This window comes from Nomascus leucogenys, chromosome 6, assembly GCF_006542625.1.
Source record: "Nomascus leucogenys isolate Asia chromosome 6, Asia_NLE_v1, whole genome shotgun sequence".
NCBI classification, from domain to species: Eukaryota; Metazoa; Chordata; class Mammalia; order Primates; family Hylobatidae; genus Nomascus; species Nomascus leucogenys.
In genome coordinates, this window is record NC_044386.1 from 69,941,863 (window position 1) to 69,966,487 (window position 24,625).

The following is a 24,625-nucleotide window of genomic DNA, read 5'->3' on the forward strand; positions in this document are numbered from 1 at the left end:
GGCCCAGTTTTCCGGCTTGGGCTCCTTCCACTTGCAGAGTGGCCTATCTCAGTGCTGCCTATGCCGTTGGGAGGGGTGGTGGCAAAGGCAGACCAAGAGTCACCAGGCAATTCCTTAGGAGCCAGAAGTCTGCAATCCTCCAGCAAAGCTTTTCAGGTGAATGTCCTTCACACCCCAGGAATTCTAGAAATGCTGAGTCCCTAGCCTGGAGGGCGGGCTTGGTGCCTGCAACAGAGCATGGGCCCAGTGACCCCTCTGGTCTGAGAGAGAGGGTGAGGTGGGAGGACCATCCACTCTGGGAGACTTGGGCTGGCCTTGCAGACTGAAACCGCCCCTGCAAAGTGATGTGTGTCCTGGACCTGCAGGGAGGGAGGGGCCTCTGGAAGTCAGGCCAATTGCCAGGGTTTATGAGGCATCTTCTGAAGCCCAGGCCCTGTCTGGCTTTTTCTTGCCAGGAGTCTGGCTCTCTTGCTCCACATGAATGACTGAAGTTATTTGAAGAGGTCCCACAGGGAGTCATCAGGCCTCTGGTGGAATTGCAGGGGCTCAGGGGAGGCACAGAGATAGGGCTGTAATGCCCGGGGAGGCGAGGGAGCGGCCTAAGGCCTGCCCCAGATCACTGCAAGCCTGGGTGCTTGGAGAGGAGAGGGCCGTTAGCAGGGCTGTTAAGAGCCGCTGCTGGGGACACTGGCAAGGGACCTATTCAACAGCTTCACCCACAGGACCATGCACCTGACAAGCATTCGCCCACCACTATTTCTGTCTTACAGGAAAGTGTTGGGGGTGGGGGAGCAAGGTTGCTTTGGCCTGAGGTCAAACCATCATGATCTGCATATGTCTACAGTTATTGATCCTTCTATTAGGTAAAGCAAAGAATTGTATAAAAATCATTCAGAGCTGCTGAAGATGTTGTTACACTTGCCAGATCTGGGAACTGCGATTTTCCTTTGCAGCTTCAACAAGAGAAAAAATCTCGCAGCGGAGGAACGGGTCGCTGAGCGTCCTCGGCCCGTGGATACCTTACTTTGTGGCGCCACCTAACGGCTAAAGGTTAAAATTGCAAATCTTAAGGATTACTCCCACAGAGGAAGAGGTGGGAAGGGGCCGGGTTTTTGAAGAGCAAGCAAAGAGGTTTTTTGGAAGATTTGTTTCCTCCTTTCTGGGCACATGCACCTAATGACGATACAATCCTACGACCCATCTCTGATTCTTCCCCTGACCCACTCTGGTGTGGCCCTGCGGAGATAATTGGCAATTGCAAAGTCACCTGCTTTCGACTTTTCACCCAGTAACCCAGGAAACCGTGCCAAAGATACTCTAGCAAGAAATATGAGTCGGGTTTACACGTGCCACACCCTACGGAATTTTTTTGTCATCGTAAGAGACTCAGAGCGATTCACACGTGCATCAAAGAGGGCACTGATGGAAGCAACCCTCGTGCATCCCACAGAGTGACAGCCAGGAGCGCTCAGGTTGTGTGGCTGCAGCAAGTGCCCCTGAGCCCCAGTGGCTGGCGATAGCCCCGCTCCAGGTCGCCTTCATCCACGATCTGCACCGCGGGGTGGCCGCCATCGGGAGCACGGCTGGCCACGGTGAGCCCTAAGCTGGTGGGTGACACTGCGTCTGCGCACACTTCGTTGCTCAAAGCCAATCGTGTGTGCTGACTGGGTGTGCCTTCTAGTGTCCTGTGTTCCTGCTGAGTGCCTAGCATGCATACCTCCTTTGTGCGCCCAGTGTTGTGTGCCTGTCACTGTGTGTCCAATATTGAGTTATGTGCATGGTGTTATGCACCAGGCATGGTGTGTCTGACTTTGTTTGCCCAGTGTCGTGTAGCCAGCATCTGTGTCCAGCCTGTGTTCTTGCCATCTGCCCGGCCCTGCATGCCTAGTGTGGCACCTGGCTGTGCGTACCCTGCGTTGTATGCCGGGTTGGTTTGCTCCTCTCTGTGAGCCTCGCAGTGTAATCCTGGAGCTTATGCCCTGTGTTGTTTGCCAGCTGTGTGTGCAGGTACTCTGTGTACCTGGCGCTGTGTCCCTGCTTGTTCGTGCCTAGTGGGCATGCCCAGTATTGCATGCCTGGTGTTGTATACCTGGTCCTGTGTGCCCAGTACTGAGATCCCAGAGTGTCTGCCCGGCCTGGGTGCCTGCATTGTGTGTCCAGCCCTGTGTGTTCAGGTTTGTGCATCCAGCTGGGTGGGCCCAGAGTTTGCCTGGCATACAGGCTCAGTGCTTTCTCCCTGGCATTTTGCGCCTGGCATGTTTGCCCAGCACTGTGTGCCCTGCATGGTGTCCCAGAGGCTGCGCCTACTATGTTGTGTCTGGCTTTGTGTGTCTGGCATTGCATGCTCATTGTTGTATACTTACTGTGTGTGTCCAGCACAGGGCGCCTGCATTGTTTTCCTGGCCCTGTGGTTCCAGAGTTCTATTTCTGCACTGCATGCCTGGTGTTGTGTGGGTGGAATTACATGGCTGGTGCGTACGCGACTAGTATGTGACCCAGCCTTGTGAGCTCAGTGTGGTGCTCCTGGAGTGCCTGGCCCGGGGTGCCTGCTGGCATGTGTGTGGTATGTGTTTGGCATCGTCTGTCTGAGGTTTTGTGCATAGTGTTGTGTTCCCGCAGTGTCTGCTGGCATTAGTGCCTGGACTTGTGTGTGCCTGGCATTGCACCCTGGCTTCTGTGCCCAGCATGGTGTGTGCCAGGGTTTTGTGCCTGACAGTGAAGCTCAGCATTGCATTTGGTGTGTGTGTTCAGCATGTGTTACAAGCATGGGTTCTTGGCGTGTGTGCATTGTGTATGTGATGCTGTGTCCCTAGACTGTGTGTAGCATCTGTGCCTGGTGTGTGCCCGATGTTGTGTTCCTGCAGGGTCTGCTGTTGTCCCCAGTGTGTGCCAGTGTGTATTCCCAGTGGGTGTGCCAGCTTGTCTGTCATGGTATGCCTGACCTTGTACGCCCAGAGTTGTGTGTCCAGTGTGTCCCCAGCTTCAGTGTCTATGGCTGGAGAGTGTGTCTTTCTTTCTGTGTCTGGTGTTGTGACCCAGCATGGTTTGTGTGGCTGTGTATGCTTGGCAAGTGTGCCCACTCCTGTGTGCCTGGTGCTGCGTGGCTAGCATGTGTACCTCGAATTGTTTGGCTGACAGTGTGTGCCCAGAATTTTGTGCCCACTGTGTGGGACTGTGCTGTGTCCTGTGCTGTGTGCTCTGTTGTTAGCCCTGGGTGTGTGCTCTGTGTGTCTTGTGCTGTGTGTCCTATGCTGTGTGGCCTGTGCTGTGTCCCGTGTGGTGTGCCGTGCACTGTGTGCCCTGTAGTGTGTGTCCTGTGCTGTGTCCTGTGTGGTGTGCCGTGCACTGTGTGCCCTGTAGTGTGTGTCCTGTGCTGTGTCCTGTGTGGTGTGCCATGTGCTGTGTGCCCTGTAGTGTGTGTCCTGTGCTGTGCACTCTCTTATTAGCCCTGGGTGTGTGCTCTGTGTGTCTTGTGCTGTGTGTCCTGTGCTGTGTGCCCTGTGTTGTGTACCCAGTACTTCTGTGCGTCCTGGGCTGTGTGTCCAGCACGTGTGTCTGCTCCCCACTGTGCTGAGTCCCAACTCTCACCTGTGCTCCTGGCACTGCCCTGTTGTTGGGGAGGACACCCTGTGTGGCCGTCCTCGCCACCTGCTCGAGCAGAGCTGAGGATCCCGTCGTGGTCTCTGCCCTCACTTCCACTGCAGGTTGCCCTCCTTCCTGGGGACACTCCTGCCTGGCAGCTCCCCATGTTTAGCCTGTTCTAGGGATCAGCTTCCACCCCAGGCACTCTCCATTTATTTGGGGAGTTCCCACAGGATGAGGCCCTTAAGGGAGTCCCTCCTCTCTACTGGGGATACCCCTGAGCAGGTGGGGACTCCTGTCCTTCAGCTCATCCCCAGCCCTGGCTGGAGCTTTCCTTCCTTTGTGGAGGTGGGCTCAGGCAGGCCTCGCTGGGGAGCTCACCGGGCCCTGTGCGTGGGGCTCTGCAGGCCCAGCCAGTCCTGACTCCGCCATGAGCCCCGCACCAGGATGGGAAGTGCCCTGAGAGCTCATCTCCTACCACCTGGCATCTGGCCGCGGCAGTCTCCCCAAGCAGCCACCAGGGGGCAGAGCCACCCTCTGTCCACGCCCCGATCCTCCCTCACCCCTTCAATTGCTGGACAGGGGACCCTTGCCTGAGGGCGCCCTCAGATCCCTCCTGTAAGACAAGGAGCTGCAGATAACCCCAACCTCTACGCAGACAGAAAGGGGCGGATTTCATAAAAAGCAGGGAATTTTAAAAACGTGAGTAATTTTTAAAAATACAATCTCAGTGTAAAACCCACTTAGAAAAGCTTGTGCTTTCCGATTAATAGCAAATTACTTACCTCGGGCTATTGGATGCTGTAATTTTTTAAGGTTTTAAATGTGCTTTTATTTGTTTCCCCCTGACGGTCTGAGGCTTCTAGTCTTGCTACCTCTTTAGTTCCCCTTGTCCTGGGGACACAGGGCATGGGGCAGGACCTCCCTGGATGAAAGGAAGTGAGTCAGACATGCCACCGCCCGCAGGTTCCAGGACAGCTCTGGTCTAAATGCAGTCCCGACGCAAGTGCTGTTCCCTGGGAGCTGAGACCTGCAAAGATGCCCTTCCACCACCCTCTCCCCGCAATTCTTTCCTGCTGCTGCGTTCCTGGAGGCTGAGCTTCTGTCCCGTCCTGTCTCCCTTGTGTGTTTCAAACCTCTTTCCAATTTCTGTTATACTGATGCTGTTCTCCTTTCCAGTACTGTTACATGATTTTCTTCCCATATCTCATGATTTAGAGCCCACGGTGGGTGAGGGGGACAGTTGGGTGGTCCACACCTGAGACTTCATGCATCCTGTGAGGCTGAGTCACAGGCCTGGGGGTCCTTGAATCCCTCTTATCCCACAAGGGAGATCCTCCTGGCATCTCAGCAGATTGGAGAGCCCAGCTGAGAAGAATCTGCTGCCCTATTAGTGCCCTTGGTTTTGAGGTGGCTGTAAAATCCCCCGCTAGAGGCGGAAGACAGAGGATCGCACCCCAGTATCGGACTGCTGTGGGCAAGTTGGTGAAATCAAATGTATTGTTACTTTCTGAGAATCAGCACCCACATTTTCTGCATTTTAGGATTTTATGGAGCACAACGAAATCCACAGCACTCATAGCAACTGAGAGAGAACGCCAGGCCACACTCCCTAGGCATTCCTGGAGAGGTGTTCTATGCCTTAAGGATGAACAATAGAGAATTTGATTTTAAAAATTGATGGAAAGTTAATGTTTAAAGAAGTCAGGGTGAAATAAAAGCATGAGATGCTGTATTGGATGTGAAGATTTCTAGGAGACAATAATAATAGACAGGTGAATGAAGACTGGTGTAGAGTGAAAGTTAGGTGGCCAGGATTCCTGTCCTGGGGACAATCAGCACAAAGAGTCTGTACCTGGGAGGACACTGTCCTTCAGTGTGTGATCTGTACTGAGTCTGTACCTGGGAGGACACTGTCCTTCAGTGTGTGATCTGTACTGAGGGTCTGCACCTGATAGGACAGGGACCTTCAGTGTGTGATCTGTACTGAGAGTCTGCACCTGGGTAGACAGAAGCCTTCACTGTGTGATCGGTAGCCAGGGTCTGCACCTCAGAGGACAGGGGCCTTCAGTGTGTGATCTGTACTGAGGGTCTGCATTGAGAGGACAGGGGCCTTCAGTGTATGATCTGTACTGAGGATCTGCACCTGGGAGCACAGGGGCTTTCAGTGTGTGATCTGTACTGAGGATCTGCACCTGGGAGCACAGGGGCTTTCAGTGTATGATCTGTACAGAGAGTCTGCACCTGGGAAGACAGGTTCCTTCAGTGTGTGATCTGTACTAAGGGTCTGCACCTGGGAGGACAGGGGCCTTCAGTGTGTGATCTGTACTAAGGGTCTGCACCTGGGAGGACAGGGGCCTTCAGTGTGTGATCTGTATTGAGGGTCTGCACCTGGGAAGACAGGGTCCTTCAGTGTGTGATCTGTACTGAGGGTCTGCACCTGGGAGGACAGGGACCTTCAGGGTGTGATCTGTACTGAGGGTCTGTACCTGGGAGCACAGAGGCCTTCAGTGTTTTTTTTTCTTTTTTTTTTTTTTTTTTTTTCTGTAATGAGAGTATGCACCTGGGAGGAGAGGTGCCTTTGGTGTTTTTTTTCTGTACTAAGCGTGTGTACCTGGGAAGATAGCGCCTTTTGTGTGTGATCTGTACTGACAGTGTGCTCCCATGATGACAGGGTCTTCAGTTGTAATCTTAAGAGTTTGCAAACGTTTGGACATTTTGTCATCTTTTGATGTTTGGTATTGAGTATCTATATGGGTGAAGTTAGGGGCCTTTTTTTGTCACTTGCACTGAGAGTGTGCACACATGACACCTGCATTCCTTCCATGTGTTATCTGTGCTGAGAGACTGTGTGTTCTGAAAAGCCCCTTCACTTTCTGTTTTTCACTAATACTCTGCACATTTGAGAGCAGGGATCCTTCCTTCTTTGTTTTTCTTTTCAAGTACACAAAGGATTTTTTTATTTTTATTTTTTAATTTTATTATTGTTATACTTTAAGTTTTAGGGTACATGTGCACCACATACAGGTTTGTTACATATGTATACATGTGCCATGTTGGTGTGCTTCACCCATTAACTCGTCATTTAGCATTAGGTATATCTCCTAATGCTATCCCTCCCCCCTCCCCCCATCCCACAACAGTCCCCAGTGTGTGATGTTCCCCTTCCTGTGTCCATGTGTTCTCATTGTTCAATTTCCACCTATGAGTGAGAACATGCAGTGTTTGGTTTTTTGTCCTTGCGATAGTTTGCTGAGAATGATGATTTCCAGCTTCATCCATGTCCCTACAAAGGACATGAACTCATCATTTTTTATGGCTGCATAGTATTCCATGGTGTATATGTGCCACATTTTCTTAATCCAGTCTATCATTGATGGGCATTTGGGTTGGTTCCAAGTCTTTGCTATTGTGAATAGTGCTGCAATAAACATACATGTGCATGTGTCTTTATAGCAGAATGATTTATAATCCTTTGGGCATATACCCGGTAATGGGATGGCTGGGTCAAATGGTATTTCTAGTTCTAGAAGGGATCCTTCTTTGTGACCTGTAGTGACCATCTGCACCAATGAAGGAAAAAGGCCTCCAGCATTTGATCTTGCTTAGATTGTTACTTTGTGTTTGGAATGGATTTCTGCATAGATCATTCTCAGTCTGTTTTTGTACAGAGATGATTAATTTGCTTTTCTATGCTCTGATCTGTATCATCTCATGCTATCCTCAACTTTACTTGCTTTACATATAAATTGAGTATTGCAAAATTAAGTAAACTCTTAATAATGAGAAGTAAACTTCTTAGTAATTTTTGATGGGCTTAATTACAACCTTTCGTCTTACTGCTTTGTCCTTGGCACATGCTAATTACTTCCTGATCATCTGGTTTTGGTTTCTTTATGCTGTTGCTATGATCATTCAATGGATCATGTATGTAGAAAGAGTGTCTTGCTCCCTGGAATACTCACAGATGGAATGAGCTTGTTTTGTATCTTGGAATGGTTTAGGGAGCCACAGATGGACAAGGAAGATTTTGCCTTCTATGCCGCAGTAGAAACATGTGGCAATGTATGGGGATGGGAAGAGCCTGGTGTGCTCAGAGACCAGACTGAGCTTTAATTTAGTTGTAATAACCCTGGTGATTTGGGGAATGAGGGTTAGAGATTGGACAATGTGAAATGGAGACAGATTCTGAAGGACTGGTAGAGTTTGGATTATGGAAGGGTTTAAGCACTTGCAAACAAAATTGATGTTTTTGTTCTTATTCACACCAATGTGTGTTCAACTGGGGAAAGATCGTAGAGGTAACTCCTGAAGAAATTACTGTGGTGGATCCAATGGGTGCAATAGATTTGGATCCATAGAACTTGTCCTGGTGGAAGATAAGGCAGGCATCAAACAGGGGTGGAGAGCAGATGGGAATACTGTGTTTCCTTATTGATCAAGGAGAGGGAGGGAAAGGAAGAGGGACTCCCAGTGTGCAGGGGCAGAGAGCAGTGTAGAGCTCAGATGTCTTTCTGGTCCAGGGTTGACCTTGGAATCATATATCTGGTCACCTGTCTTTTTATTTAAGACATCTTTTGCCTATAGGTGAGGGGGCGAGAGGACCTTCTCCCAATTAAATAACAATAATAATAGTAATGACTTTTTAACGGCATGTCCTAAAGTCTATTATTAGAATATAGTATGCCTGCCGCAGGCTCATAACCTCATTAACTTGGAAATAATGCAGTATGGGCAATTAGGATGATAAACCACTTATGCAATTTCATAGTATGACATTAATGAATGTACTTGGGAAGCATTTCCTTAGCACCAAGCCCACAGGAAAAGTCAAGGGGAGAGAGGTGCCAGTGGATGTAAAAAGTACAGATCAGTGGAAGGCTGTATATTTGAAAGCCTAGCTGTGTGTTGGTTGAGTAGGTCCCTTCCAAACTATGCTGTGCAGGTTATGATGGGGAAGGGAACAGAGACAGCCCAGCGCCTTGTGGAGTGGGCAGGAAGGCTCTGGGCTCTACAACACTGGACATCCAAAGTTTCCTCTAGGCCTGTACCCTGGGGTCTCTACCAAACCCTATTCCTGGGTAGAGAACGCTCACCTTAAAGAAATGCTGGAAATCCAGAGACCCTTACACTGGTTCATAATTAAGAAAGCAATGCTGACAAAATCCCAACAGGAGCCCCATGCAGAGGATCTTGGCTGGCTATGTCTTTTAGTGATCCAGAACAGTGCCTGGAAAAGCCATTAAGAAATTACAGGTTGAAGATTAGCTGAGAAAAGGCAAGAAATTGAATGAAGTCGGTCTAAGTGTGCCATCAGGCATTTTTCTAGCTGTCTGCTCAGAAAGGTCTTTAAAGGGTGACCAATCAGCATGTCAGAGATGAAATTGGACACTGTGAGCATCTCAGGCAAACAGCTCATGAAAAGGAGGGAGCTGGCGGGGCGCGGTGGCTCACGCTTGTAATCCCAGCACTTTGGGAGGCCGAGGCGGGCGGATCACGGGGTCAGGAGATCGAGACCACGGTGAAATCCCGTCTCTACTAAAAATACAAAAAAAATTAGCCAGGCGTGGTGGCGGGCGCCTGTAGTCCCAGCTACTCGGAGAGGCTGAGGCAGGAGAATGGCGTGAACCCGGGAGGCGGAGCTTGCAGTGAGCCGAGATTGCGCCACTGCACTCCAGCCTGGGCGACAGAGCGAGACTCTGTCTCAAAAAAAAAAAAAAAAAAAAGGAGGGAGCTTTCCAGATATGCCTTCTTCCTGGAGACCTTTCCTCTCTAGTGCATGTTTATGGATGGTTCAGGATCCAGGGGCATAAAATTCAGCCAATTTACAATAAGCAGAAAATATTGGCAAGATTTCACTTAGGAGATTGCAGATCCAGGTGTGTGAATCAACCACAAACACCACCACAGAGTACTCATGGTGGATGGTGCCCCCACACCAGTGCCCAGGACAGGCAAACAGGCTGTCAGTTCTGCCCACCTGATGCTAGACACCCAGATGGAGCTCTGCACTGCACCGGGCCATGTGTGATGCTCACTGGAGGGCCTATGCACAGCCTTTCCTCCCGGGGAACTATGGCCGTGTCTGCCGAAAGAGGTAATTCTCTGACAGTACAGCAACTGGAAATGAGAAGGTCTCAGGGGAGCATGGGGTTATAGAAAAATGAAGCAGAAGACATTGAGGTTGTTTCCCAGGACCTGTTCCCAGAGGCCTCATAAATATCTCCGTCCAAAAGCAAAGGATCCCTCTCCAGTGGCCTGAGAACTCCAGGCTCCAGTTTGCTTTTCTGTAGGCCCTATGCTCTTTCCTTAGGCTTATGGCTTCTTCCTTTTTATAGGAAACACTGCTTTTTTTTTTTTTTTTTTTGAGATGGAGTCTCGCTCCTGTCACAGGCTGTAGTGCAGTGGCACAGTGGCACGATTTTGGCTCACTGCAACTCACCCCCCTCCTGGGTTCAAGCAATTCTCTTTTCTCAGCCTCCCAAGTAGCTGGGATTACAGGCTTGCACCACCACGCCTGGCTAATTTTTGTATTTTTAGTAGAGACTGGGTTTCACCATGTTGGCCAGGCTGGTCTCAAACTCCTGAGCTCAGGTTATCCACCCGCCTTGGCCTCCCAAAGTGCTAGGATTACAGGTGTGAGCCACCGTGCCAGCCAGGAGACACTGCTCCTGATACATCCAAGCTACAGCCATGATGCTGTTGGCATGAGCCTAGGAGATAGGTGCACGCTTCCTACTGGCACAAGCTTCCCTGTAGCCTCTCGAACAGTTCTAAAGCTGTGACTAAGGAGCAGCTATACCAAGGCCTCCCACACCCATATTTGTTCTCCTCCTTGTGGAGCGCTCTGTCGACCTGATGCAGGGTAGGGATTGGCCAGAGCAGATCCCAGAAGTCATGAGACCCTGGCCCTGTGACTCACCATGGAAAACAACTCCTCCTTGGGGAAGGTGCCTAAAAAAGAGGAGTTCAAGACACTTTATGCATAACCTAATATAATAGCTAAGGAACCCAGCAAAGCTGCTTGATTAAAAAGCTCTGTGTATATAGGCTGGGCGCAGTGGCTCATGCCTTTAATCCCAGCACTTTGGGAGGCAGAGGCAGGTGGATCATGAGGTCAGGAGATCAAGACCATCCTGGTTAATGCAGTGAAACCCCATCTTTACTAAAAATACAAAAAAAAGTAGCCAGGCGAGGTGGCGGGCACCTGTAATCCCAGCTACTTGGGAGGCTGAGGCAGGAGAATGGTGTGAACCCGGGAGGCGGGGCTTGCAGTGAGCCGAGATCGTGCCACTGCACTCCAGCCTGGGTGACAGAGCGAGACTCTGTCTCAAAAATAAAAAAAAAATAAAAATAAAAAAAGGCTCTGTGTGTATATGCAAGTGTGTGCACACATGGGAGGTAGTGCTGTGTGCATGCTTCAGCAGGGCTGAGAGGAAGAACGGGAAGCTGGAGACAAGTGTGTCCTTGTTTTTATGATTATCTCCTAATAAGGTATCAGTCAGGATTCTACAGGGAAATCGAACAAACAGAACATTGCTGTAGTTTGGATATCTGACCCCTCCAAACCTCATGTTGAAATTTGCTCTCTAGTGTTGGAGGTGTGGCCTAATGGGAGGGGTTTGGGTCATGGGAGTGGATCTCTTATGAATGGCTTGGTGCTGTTCTTGTGGTAATGAGTCCTTGCTCTATTATTTCCCACAAGAACCGGTTGCTACAGAGAGCCTGGCATCTCCCTCACCTCTCTCTTGCCTCCTTTCTCGTGATCTCTGCACACACCAACTCCTCTTTGCCATCTGCCATGAGTGGAAGCAGCTTGAGGTTCCTATCAGATGCAGATGCTGGCACCATGCTTCCTGTGCAGCCTGCAGAACAATGAGCCAAATAAACCACTTTTCTTTAGACATCACCCAGCCTCAGGTGTTTATAGCAATGCAAATGGAATAATGCAGGTGTATACACACAAGAGAGATTCATTATAGAAATTGGCTCATGTAGTTATGGAGGCCAAGAAGTCCCACAATCTGTTGTCTGCAATCTGGAGAACAAGGAAGCTAGTGCTGCAAGTCAGTCTGAGTCCAAGAGCCTGAGAAGCAGGAGAGCGGATGTCCAAGAACAAGAGAAGATGGAGTTTTAGCTTAAGCAGAGAGAGCAAATTTTCTCCTGCACCTTTTTGTTACATGCAGGCTCTCAGTGGATTAGATGATGCCCACCCACGTTGGAGAGGGTCTTCTTCTTGACTTAGTTCACCAGTTCAAACACTAATCTATCCTAGAAACACCCTCACAGACATACCCAGAAATGATGGTTTACCAGTTGTCTGGGCATTCCCTCACCCGGTCAAGTTAACACATAACATTAGCTGTCACACATCATAAAGGATGAAATTCAGATCAGAGGATTGTCGAGGGCTGGAGGTGGGTCCTCAAGCTCACAATCCTGCCTTCACCCGGGAGGCAAGAGGGACTAGAAGTCCAGCTGAGGTGAAGATGTCATGAGCCAAATAGAGTCAGGACTGAGACTCCAGCCTCCTGAATTCTACTGCACCAAACTTCCCCTGCACCTCTTGCGGATGCAGATTCCCACAGGCCCTTCTGCAGCTTTGCTTAGGGTGCATTTCCCCTCTCACTGTCTGCCTGGATGAATACTGCATGGGCTGTTGAACAGCATGATTGGGGTTGCACTGATATGCACATTCCATCCAGCCTGCCAGTGTGAGCTGAATTAATTCCAATTTCGTTAAGGAAGCTGAGGACAACCTGAAGTTCTATTGAATGGAATCCTTTTCAGAAGAAAAGAACATTTAAGTAGATTACAGTTTGATATTGTTGGCCATTTTCTGTTGAATAGAGGAGGGATGGGGGTAGTGAGCTGCATCGCTTCATAGGGTGGAAAATGGCTTATTTCTGGCTCATCTGAAGTTCCATGGCTTTTTTGATATGATTAAGCAAGGCATAAATGAAGTACTGGCATATGTTCAATGCAACAACACCCCTTTGTGAATCTATTATACACCGGGAACCGAGCTGTGTCCTCAGGATCTAAAGCCAAAGGAGGCACACGCATCAGGATGGTGGCAATCTCGCAGCGTCACTCCAATAAAGGAGGCATCTGGCATTGTGAGAATACAGACTAGAGAGCAATGCATACTTCCAGGAAGTGGATAGGCTTGAGACATGCTGGAGGCAGGAGGCAGCCTTTGACTGAAGCTTGGGGCAAACCAGTTGGGGCCTGGGACAGAGGGGGCAGATGGCCATGACTGCTATGACTTGATTGGGAAGTGTCTGGACATGAGACTTGACAGGCCCAGGGCCTTCAAGGGGAGCCTCACGGGAAGCAGTCGTTGAAGACAGAAGTGGTGAAAAAAAAAAAAAAAAAGAATGCGTTTCCTTTTTTAGAACAAGGACTCTGGCCACAGTGCAGGGAGGGAGGGCACAGGCTGCTGTCTTTGCAGGAGTGTCAGGAACCTTGTAGAGAAGATGCCAGGCTGAGTCCGAGCCCAGCTGTGCAGGAGGGGAGGGACAGGTGTGATGGATGTTTCTAGGGCAGAACAGACAGGAAGCGGGGGAGGGAAGGAAGGAAAGATGGAGGTGGGGATGCATCTGAGGTCTCCCGTTTGAAAGCTGGGAGAAGAATGACACCTTTTAATGAGACAGACCAGTTGATGGAGGTTTGGGGAGAAACAGGGTGTGCTCATTAAAAAAAAATGTTTTATTTTAGAATAATTAGACTTATGGGAAAATTTCAAAACAGTTGAGAGAATTCCAGTAAATCCTTCACCCAGCATCCCCAATTGTGAACATCTTCAGTGCGATGATCAAAACCAGGAAACAAACGATGATACAATATTATTATAAAAACTACAGAATTTATTCAAATTTTTCCAACTAAGCGGCTTATTTTTAGATCTCTCGGTTGAGGTGCTAACAGACTTCCCTGGGAGCCCAGGATTATAACATGTGTAATGAGACCTTTGCTTTCTCTTTCCATCTGTGCTCAGCTCTGCACTTCATTTTGTTTACCTTATGGGCGGATAGATTTCTTTTTCAATCCCTTGGATGTGATTTTATTTTAGGTTATCATATAAAATGAAGGATACACACACACACACATACACACACGTGTGTGTGTATGTGTGTGTATCATCTTCACCTCTATGATTTCAGAATTCTTTTTAACTTGCAAGAGTTAAATCCACTTACCTCCACTGCACCTTCCCAGTGGAACTCTCACGGTCACCAAGCACGTCCTATGTGCTGGTGCGGTACTATCTGCTCAGTCCTCACACTAACCCTGCAGGCAAACCACAGCACACTGGGATCCGGGAGCTGATCAGCTCACCTCCTGCAGGCAGCCGAGGAACCGAGTGTGAACCCCGAGCACTGCTCCTAACTGTCGTGTGCATAAGCATCTCGATGCATGTTTTGCTTGTGTTTTCTCGATTTTCTGTTCCTTACGTTTTCTTAATTTTTCTTCATGATGATATCTTTTTAGGCCCTTTTCCCTTCCTTGTGATTTGGAAGGTGATAGTCTCTTCACCTTGCCAGCAGTTGTTCTTATGTTGCTGGAACTCCCCTGCAAGCTCTTATCAAGCGCTTCCCTGCTGTCCCATCCAGTGAATTCACTTCGTGTGGTCCTCATCCAACTCAGCCCCTGAGCAGCTTTGGGATTGGGGGACCATGCCTTCCTTCTCCAAACTCTTCCCTCATCCCTTCTATGACACCAGAGCTGCACCTGCCCCCCTGCTGGCACCCCCTGTTCTACTGCACTCTCTATGTCAGTTTGCCTTCAGCCTTGGACCTGGGATATTTCCTTGTCTGTCTTTAGCTGCATCTTTCCTGCATGATCTACAGTCTGTTGCTCTACATCCCAGCCCCAATCCACAGCTCCAGGTGCAATCTCTCTTCTGCAAGACTGACTGCTGGAAAACTCAGCTCGGATGTCCCATAGGGGACTCACCCCTAACAGGTTGGTTATTGCACTCTTGTTCCCACATGCTCTCCTGTCCCACCCCAAGGAGTCACTCTTTTTTCCTCCTTTCCCGCACTCCCCACAACCAAATCATCAGCAAGTCCTGCAGATTCTAAGAAAATGCATATCGCTTTATTCACTTCTCTCTGCTTCCCCTGCACCCACAGCTCTTCCAAGGTCAATTGCAAGGCTTAAGCCATCTCCTCTACCTCCCATGCACTCTCTTTGAGTGGACTTTTGTCATTGTAAGTCCATTATGTCACTCCTTTGCTTAAGGAAACAAGTGCTTCATCCACTGCTTGAGAAAATGCAAAATGTTACAGAACACAATGCAGAGAAATTGGGAATGTCTGTCAATATGACAAACGCAACTACTATATGCTGATATGAAAATATCTCCAGGATATACTGTTAATGAAAAAGAAGGTTGAAAATAGTATTTTATAGTATGCTGTCTTTTTTATATAAAGAGAGAAATAAAAATTTATCTTTACTTGAGTGTGAGGGTGGTGAGGTCAACAAGAAAGTGAAGCTTCCCACTGTATAATTTATGATAGTGTTTTTATGTGATTTTTGAATCTTGTTGAATATATTAATCACTCTCTCTCTCTCTCTCTCTCACACACACACACACACACACACACTCTCACACTTCAGGGACTCCTACCTGCTTCATGCTTCTAGTGGAGATCCTCACTTCTTCACATGGGCTGCTTAATCAGGTCTCCCCCTCCTCCTCCATCCTCCCGCTGGATGTTCCCTCTCACTAACTGCTCAGCTACTTGGCCTGTGTTCCATTCCTTGCCAACTTCAGGCCCCTCCAGTCTCCGTGCCTCCCTGGAACACACATTTTCCCGCTCTTCACGTGGCTGGGTCTTCACCTTTCTCGGGGTACAGCACACAAGCCGATCCTGCAGAAAGGGGCTCCCTGGCCCAGCAGTGCACAGGGCGTTGTCTCCTATCTTTCTCCATCCTTAACACCATGTGTTGTTGGTTTCTGGTTAGTTCGTTTTCCCCACTAGCCAGTTTGCTCCAGGAGAGCAGACACTACCTCTTATTCAAAATCCCAGGCACTCGATCTATTTTTGAATATGTAAAAAAGTCATGCTTAAGCCTAATTATTTATATTTATCTAATCACAAATTTTCTAGCAAAGTTACAAAAAAGTGACTTTTTATTTTTTTCCATATTCAGTGAAGAATTTTGCTCACCTTTGCTTCCTTTGATGTTGAATCTCTCCAACTGCCTCACTCCTCTCCACAAGATACTTTGGAATCTTTGGGAATTTGTCTGATTTTTTTAAACAATGTATAATTGATCTTTGATATTTAAATGTTCTTTTAAAAAACATTGGATTTTGCATGCAATTTGTTACTATGTTTATAACATAGTTATACCTAAAACTATATGTTCAAACTGTTTTGATGGCTACATCAACAATTCTGTCTCTTTCTTATCTTTGGATTCATTTTCATGTTTGTACCATGCTGCTGAAATATACCTTCTGTCTTCAGTCTGCTCAGGCTGCCATAACAAAATAACACAGGCTGGGCAGCATGAACAACTGAAATTTATTTCTCACAATTCTAGGTTCTAGAAGTCTATGCTGAAAACACCAGAAAACTTGGTTTCTGGTGAGGGCTCTCTTCCTGGCTTGTAGACAGCCACCTTCTCACAGTGTGCTCACACGGCGTTTGGCCTCTGTGTGTGTGTGCAGAGACAGACAGATTGCTGATGTCTCTTCCTCTTCTTGTAAGGACACTGATTCTATTGGATTAGGGCCCCACATGTATGACCTTATTTAACCTCAGTTGTCTTCTTAAAGGCCCTATCTCTGAATACAGCCACACTGGGGTTTAGGGTTCCAATATATGGATTAGAGGGGGGGCACAATTCAATCCATAGCATTTCACTCTCAGGCCTCTCAAATTTATGTTTTTCTCACATACAAAATACACAAACCACCATTCCAACAGCCCCCAAAGTCTTATTCATTCCAGAATCAATCTAAGTTCAAATTCTCATCTAGATGTCATCCAAATCAGCTATGGGTGAGGTCCTCTCTAGCTGTAAACCTGTGAACAGACAAATTCTGTGCTTCCAAACTACAATAGTGGGACAGGCTTAGGATGTACATTCCCATTTCAAAGGGGAGAAGTCAGAAAGAAAAAAGGGACGATAGGTTCCAAGCAAGTCCCAGACCCAGCAAGAAAAGCTCCATCAGATCTTAAGGCTTGAGAGGAAAATCCTCTTGGGCTCAGTGCCTTACGCTTTGGATCCAGTGGGGCAGTACCTTTGCCTCTAGGCCTTGTGGGGCAGCCCTGCTCCTACAGCTCTGTAGGGCAGTCCCACCCCAGTGCTTCTGGTGGAGGCCATCTACCTGCTGAAACCAAAGTGGTGGCCTGAGCCTGACTGTTTGAAGACAAGGAGGCAGCCCTGATGTTCTCTGAAACACCTTTCAGGTCATTCTTCCATTTTCTTGATGAACAGTCCACGTTCACGGCCAATTAGCACCATTGTCCTCGCCTGCAGAGTCTAAGAAGTGCCACCACCTTCCTTCATTTCTTCCCTCTCTCATCCCCTTCAGTGTAAGCCAGTGGTGTAGGTGTTTCTGCTTGTATTCCCTTCATTGAGCCACACCCTTGGTTCTCTCTTCAGGATACACTTTGTCATTTTTATTTTTTATTTGCCATGTGGACAGACTAAGAATTTTCCAAATCTTTAAGTTCTTGTTTCTTTTGATGTGATAATTTCTTCTTCAATTTATCTGTCTTCTGTCACATTTTACTACAGGCATATCCAAGAGATTTTGGTTTGGTTCCAGACCACCGCAATAAAGTGAATGTTACAATAAAGTGATTCACAGAATAGACTGCTGTACTGTAATCTATTAAGTGTGCAATTGCATGTTTTTAAAAATGTATACATCTTAATTGAAAAGTATTTTATTACTAAAAACTGCTAATGATTATCTGAGCCTTCAGTGAGTTGTAATCTTTTTGCTGGTGGAGGGTCTTCCCTTGACATCTGCTGACTGATCAGGGTGGTGGTTGCTGAAGGTTGGGGTGGCTGTGGCAATTTCTTTCTTTTTTTGTTTTTGCTTTTTTGAGACTGAGTCTCACTCTGTCGCCTAGGCTGGAATAAGTGGTGCAATCTCGGCTCACTGCAACCTCCGCCTCCTGGGTTCAAGCAATTATCCTGCCTCAGCCTCCTGAGTAGCTGGGACTATAGGCATGCGCCACCACGCACGGCTAATTTTTTGTATTTTTAGTAGAGACGGGGTTTCACCATATTGGCCAGGCTGGTCTCGAACTCCTGACCTCGTAATCTGCCTGCTTCAGCGTCCCAGAGTGCTGGTATTACAGGCGTGAGCCACTGCACCCGACGGCAATTTCTTAAAATAAGACAACTGTGAAGTTTGCCACATTGATGGACTCTTCCTCTCATGAAAGATTTCTCTGTCGCATGCATTGCTATTTGTTTTGGTCGGCGTGGTGGGGGGAGCTTAGAAAAAATGTCTTATATAATACCAAGAACTATTATTCAAACTGATATGGAGCCATTTCCATTCTTAAGATTTATTTTGAAATATATATCTTCATTTTTATAGGATTTGAGCAAAGCTTTGAAATTAAATTATTCTGTTTAAATTAAGCCTAGGAATCAAGGATAAATATTTATTCTATGAAAGTAGAGTTTGAATATTCTTCTCCATGTCTCCTCAGCCTCTTCCAACTTTTTCCTTCATTTCTCTCTGCGTATATTTTCTGCACTTCCCCTGCATCCATCTTTCTTCTACGTGAGCCCACCTTTCATTTCCCTGTCACTTCTCCTGGGTTCTTCCATCACGCTGTCTCTTATGTACAAATTGCTACCATTCTGTTGGTCTGTCTTCAGATTCTTTCTGTCACTGTTTTTCTTCTGCTTGCCCTACCTTCTCTTAAAATTCTGCTACCTTCTCTCAACTCTTGTCACTTTTAACTTATATATTTATTCAAGTCTTTTTTTCTCATCCTTTTTTTTTTTTTTTTTTTTTTGAGATGAAGTCTCACTCTGTTGCCCAAGCTGGAGTGCAGTGGCGTGATCTCGTCTCACTGTAACCTCCACCTCCCAGATTGAAGCAATTCTCCTGCCTCAGGCTCCTGAGTAGCTGGTACTACAGGTACACACCACCATGCTTGGCTAATTTTTTTGTATTTTTAGTAGAGACGGGGTTTCACTATGTTAGCCAGGCTGGTCTTGAATTCCTGACCTCATGATCCACCCGCCTCTGCCTCCCAAAGTGCTGGGATTACAGGCGTCAGCCACTGGGTCCAGCCTTTTCTCATCATTTCTTAAGTTCTTATTATATATGGGCCTTTTACCTTACCTCTTAGCTCTATCAGTGTTTTGCTTCCTATGCCTGAGAACACACACATTCCCTGTGGGAAGCAGGGGTAGAAAATTCACACAGCAAGCAACCAGGGGTGGAAGGGCAAGCTGTGGAAATATCCTGCTCAGCAGAACCCTGCACGCCTTGCAGGCAAGGGCATTCCATCCAACTTCACACTGACATCTTGCTAAGGTAACCAACAGTCTTGGTTTGCCCAGGACTGTACTAGTTTGTCACTGAAAGTCTTGTGTTCTAGGAAATATCTCAGTTTCAGGCAAATCAGGACAGCTGATCACTCAACATCTTACTTTCTTTACATCTTTTTGCACAGCCCTTTCATCAAACTATGCTCACCTCAATATTCAGCCTTAGATTTTTCTTCTTTCTATAGTAACTGCCTGGTGGGACCATTTTTGTTAGCAAGTCTCCCTTGCACCTTGCCCAGGTGAGTGCAGTACTATCTCTTGATTGACACATTTTTGTTGTTGTTTCCTGGCTTTAGCCTACCCTGTACTTAACCTTTCTCTACCTGTTTTAGTACATACCAGGCAGACTCAGTTATGGGAACCTGTGTGGCCCCATTGAAAGGATGCTCTTAATGCTGAGAGGTATGTTTCTTTGTACATAAAAATCACCCCTGGTATGTCATCTGGTTTATGGAGTAGTGCCAGAGATACCTGGCCTTACCTCATGCTTCATCTCCTTTTACCTACTGTGATCTCTCTTTCTGCCCACCCTAGCTGGCCCAGGGCTTACTGAGTCTCCCCATGGCATTTGAGCTATGGCTGTATTTATTGGTGTCTAATCTGGTTTTACCATTCAGCTTGGTATCTACCTAAATGACTCCAACTTGAACTTGACCTGCACACCAGGCCATATGTGGCACAGAAGATGCTAGGTGCGGGAGGCAAGCCAATTTTCTGCCCCTGCTATTAAGTCTTCCCTAAGCCGTCTCCTTGAACTTGTGTTTCTCTGCATGTTGGTGCATTTAACTCTCCCAGTGGATCTGTTTTCATTTCTCAGAACCCTTATTCTCTCCTGCCTGGTGCTTCTGTATCTTGGTGTTTTAGCCAGGGATGATTTGGTAATGAAGAAGGAAGCCACTCAAACTAACTTAAAAAAAGTTGATAGCAGGCAATAAAATAATAAATAGATAATATGAACTTCATCCAAATTTAAAACTTGTGTACATTGGACGACACTATCAAAAGAGTGAAAAGACAACACACAGAATGGGAGGTAGTATTTACAACTCATATGTCGATAAAGGATTATTATCCAGAATGCATAAAGAATTCCTACAGCTCAACAACAAAAAACAGTATCTGTTCATATCTTCTGCTCATTTCCTAGTTGTATTTTTTTAATATTGAATTCTTGAGAATCTTTATATATCCTAGCTGTAAATCCTTTACTAGATAAGTGATTTGGAAATATTTGCTTACATTCTTTGGCTTATAGACTTATTCTCTTCAGGGGATATTTTGTAGAGCAAAAGTTTTTAATTTTCACGAGCTCCAAATTATCTGTTTTTGGCATCAAATTTGAGAAAACTTTGCCTACCCTAGATTCTGAAGATTTTTAAATATTTTTTTCTAAAACTTTTATAGTTTATATTTTCCCTTTAAGGCTATAAAGCATTTTGAGTTAATTTTTACATAAGATATAAAGTTTATTTTTTCTTACCCAATGGATGGCCAATTGCTTCTACACCATTTTTTGAAAAGACTATCATTCCTCCATTTAGCTGCTTTTATACTGTTGTTAAAATCAACTGGACATATGTGTTTGGGTCAATTGCTGGGTTCTCTATTCTGTTTCATTGATCCATGTTTCTCTCTCCTCAATACCACAATGTCTTGATTGCTACAGCTATACAGCAATACTTAACACCAAGTACCATGTTTCCTTCCACTTTATTATTCTTTTTCAAGATTGTTTTAGCTATTCTAGAGTCTGTGCCTTTCCATATAAATTTTAGAATAATACAAATTACAACTATATAAAAAATAATAATATAATAAACATATTACACTATGATAATTTTAAAATAATACAAATTTTATCTATGTTTACAAAAAATCCTTGCTGAGATTTTAATAGGAATTGCATTAAACCTATAAATCAATTTTGGGAAAATTGACATTTTTGCTATTTTTGAGTTTTCTAATCCATGAACATGGTACACTGCCTATTTATTTAGGTCTTCTCTGATTTTTTTCTTTCTTCTCTGATTTCTTTCTTTCTTCCACGAAGAAAGAAATTTTCGGCATACAGATCTTACAGAGGTTAAAATCCATAATTAAGATTTAATTTTATTTGGGGTGATCGCAAATGTTATTGTGGTTTCTGCATACTCACTGTTAGTATACGGAAATGGGATTGATATTTGTGTGCTGACCTTGTAAACTAGGACTTTCTGAACTTACTTATTAGTTATAAGAGTTTCCTTGTAGAATCTTTGGGATTTCCACGTAGACAATCAAGTCATTTTCAAATAGGAACAGTTTTATTTCTTTCTTTCTGATCAGTGTGCCTATTTTTTTTAATCTTATTAAAGTGGTTAGAACTTCCAGTACAAGAGTGGTGATTGCTGAGATTTTTCCTCCTGTTTCCATTTGAAGGAGGAGAGAAGTATTAAATATGATGTAAGGTATAGTCTTGAGCTTTGTTTTTATTTTTCAAGTGGTCTTTATCAAATTGAGAAAATTTGTCTTTGTTCCCAACTTGCTGAGAGTTTTTATCATGAATGGATGTGGGATTTTGTCAATTGCATTTTACATCAATTATCAAAAGCGTATTACATCAATTGATAATAGCATATGGTTTTTTTCCTTTAGCTTAATGACATGGTGCATTACAGTGATTGACTTTAAATGCCAAACCAGCCTTACATCCATGGAATAAATCCAACTTGATAATTCAGTTGATAATACTTTTGAGGATTTTTGCATATAAACTCATGGGAGGTATTGGTCTATAGTTTTCTTTTTGAAAATACTGTCTTATACTGGTTAGTCACGGTAATACTGGCCTTAAAAAATGAGGCAGAAGATGCTCCTCACTATGTTATTTTCTGAAATAGATTGCATAAAATTGGTGGTCTTTTCTTCAAATGACTTTATAATTCCTTGGTGGAACCATATCAGCCTGGAGATTTATTCTTCCAGAAACTTCAAATTGTAAATTCAATGCTTTTAATGGGTATAGGGATACTCAGAGTATCTGTTTTATCTAGCATGAGTTTTTGTAGCTTGTGGAGCTTTTTTGGAAGTTTTCCATTTCTTCCAAGTTTTTGAATTTATGAGTAATTGTTCATACCATCCCCCATAATATCTTTTTAATAGCTGAAGAATCTGTGGTAATACCCCCTGTTTTCTTTCTATTATTATTTATTTGAGTATTCTCTTTTTATTTTTGCCAGTTTTGCTATAGGTTTACTAATGTTATTGGGGTTTTTTTCCTGCAATGAACCAGCTGATGGTTTCATTTATTTTCTTTATTTTTTGTTTTCAATTTCATTGATTTCTGATCTATATTTATTATTTCCTTCTTTCTGCTTACTTTCCATTTATTTTGATCTTATTTTCCTAGTTATTGAAGTGGTAATATAGGTTATTTATCTGAGATATTTTCTAATTTTTAATGTAAATATTTAGCAGTATAAATTTCCCAGTAGTGCTGTAACTACATTCCATGTATTTTGATATGGTGTGTTTTTGCTTTTTTTCAACTGTATGTCTTTTAAAATTTTCTTTGAGATTTCCTATTTAACTCATGGATTATTCAGAGTGTACTTTAATTTGCACTTGCATAGAAATTTTTCTGAGGTCTTCCCATTATTGACTTCTAGTTTAAATTCATTGTGGTTAGAGAACACACACATTCACCCAGTATTTTGGTTCTTTTGCATTTGTGGAGATTTTTTTTAACTAGGAAATATTTCTATTCAACACTAATAATGGAAGACCTAGCCAGTCTCATTATACAAGAAAAATGACACTATTCACTGACAAATGATTGTTTACATAAGAAACCCTATAAATTTTACAAAAACACTGCTAGAAGTAATAAAGAAATGTAACAAGTTTGCAGTAATTATGGCCCATAAACAAAATACAATTATATTTTTATATACTAGTAATACACAATTAGAAAATAAACTTTTGCTTCTTTTTAAAAATTTTAGTTTTAGATTTACATATAATAATTGTTTGAAACTGTAAGTGTCTGTCTTTTGAAAAATTGGAAAAAATTTCCACCATCATTGTATCAAATATTCATTCTTCCACACTTTCTTTTCTTCTTCTAAGGCCTTGGTGGTACTATTTTTGAATGAATCTCTTGTTATTGTCCACAGGTCTCCAAAGGATTGTTCATTTTCTTTCGGTATATTTTCTCTGTTTTGTACAGTCTAGGTGAATTCTATTAATATGTTTTCAAGTTCATTGATTCCTTCCTCTGACATATCCATTCCACTATTGATTTCATCCAGTGGACTTTTAAAACTTTCTCTTACTATGTTTTTCAGTTCTATAATTTCAGGTTAGTCATTTTTATACCATATGCTATTTTACTAAACTTTTCTAGTTTTTATTTTTATTTGTTTTGAGAGCATCTATAGTTGTTGGCTGAAATATTTTTACAACTGCTTTAAAATCTTTGTCAAATAGTTCTAATAACTGTTTCTTGTTGTTGGTGTCAGTTGATTGATGTTTCTCATTCAAGGTGATTTTTCTTATGATATAATTTTCAACTGTGTTCTGAAAATTATATCTGTTAGGCCAGGAGACTTTGAGTCCTATTTATTTATTTATTTATTTATTTATTTATTTTATTTTGAGATGGAGTCTTGCTCTGTTGCCCAGGCTGGAGTGCAATGGCATGATCTCACTCACTGCAACCTCTGCCTCCTGGGTTCAAGCAATTCTCCTGCCTCAGCCTCTCCAGTAGCTGTGATTACAGGTGCCTGCCACCATGCCCAGCTAATTTTTCTATTTTTAATAGAGATGGGGTTTCACTATATTGGTCAGGCTGGTCTGGAACTCCTGACCTCAGGTGATCCACCCGCCTCAGCCTCCCAAAGTGCTGGGATTACAGGCCTGAGCCACTGTACTGGCTGGTCCTATTTAAATATTAAATATTTTATTTTAGCATGCTGTCAACCGGTTCAAATTCAACATGTGGGTCTTAGCCTACTCTTATGGGTTGTGGTTCCAATGGCAATTTAACATTCAGAAACTTTGCAGTGTTATTTTCCTCTGCTTGATTCTTCCGATGCCCCTAAGGCTCCCACTGTAGTCTGCTGGTGATGCCTGTAGGGAAAAGTTATTTTTCCACGTGTGGCAGTCAGATGTCTCTTGATGTGGGAGGGGTCTCACTCTAAGTTCCCTCCTGTCTTTCTCGGTGTCTCTGAATGAGAGAGGAGAGTTTTGGGCTCACAGGATCAAAGAGGCTTCCAAAGCCTGATCACTTGATGTGACCAGGTCTTGTTCTTTTCTGCCTGGCCGTCCCTGCGTCTACACTGGGGAGAAGAATTTGGCAATTTTATATAAATTAAGCATCCACCTAATCTATGATCCAGAGTTCTATTCCTCTGTATCTACCAAAGATAAATCAAAATTTAGGGATGTGAATGCCCTGGAAATGACAAATGGATAAATAAACTATGACACATCCATATAATAGAATACTATTTAA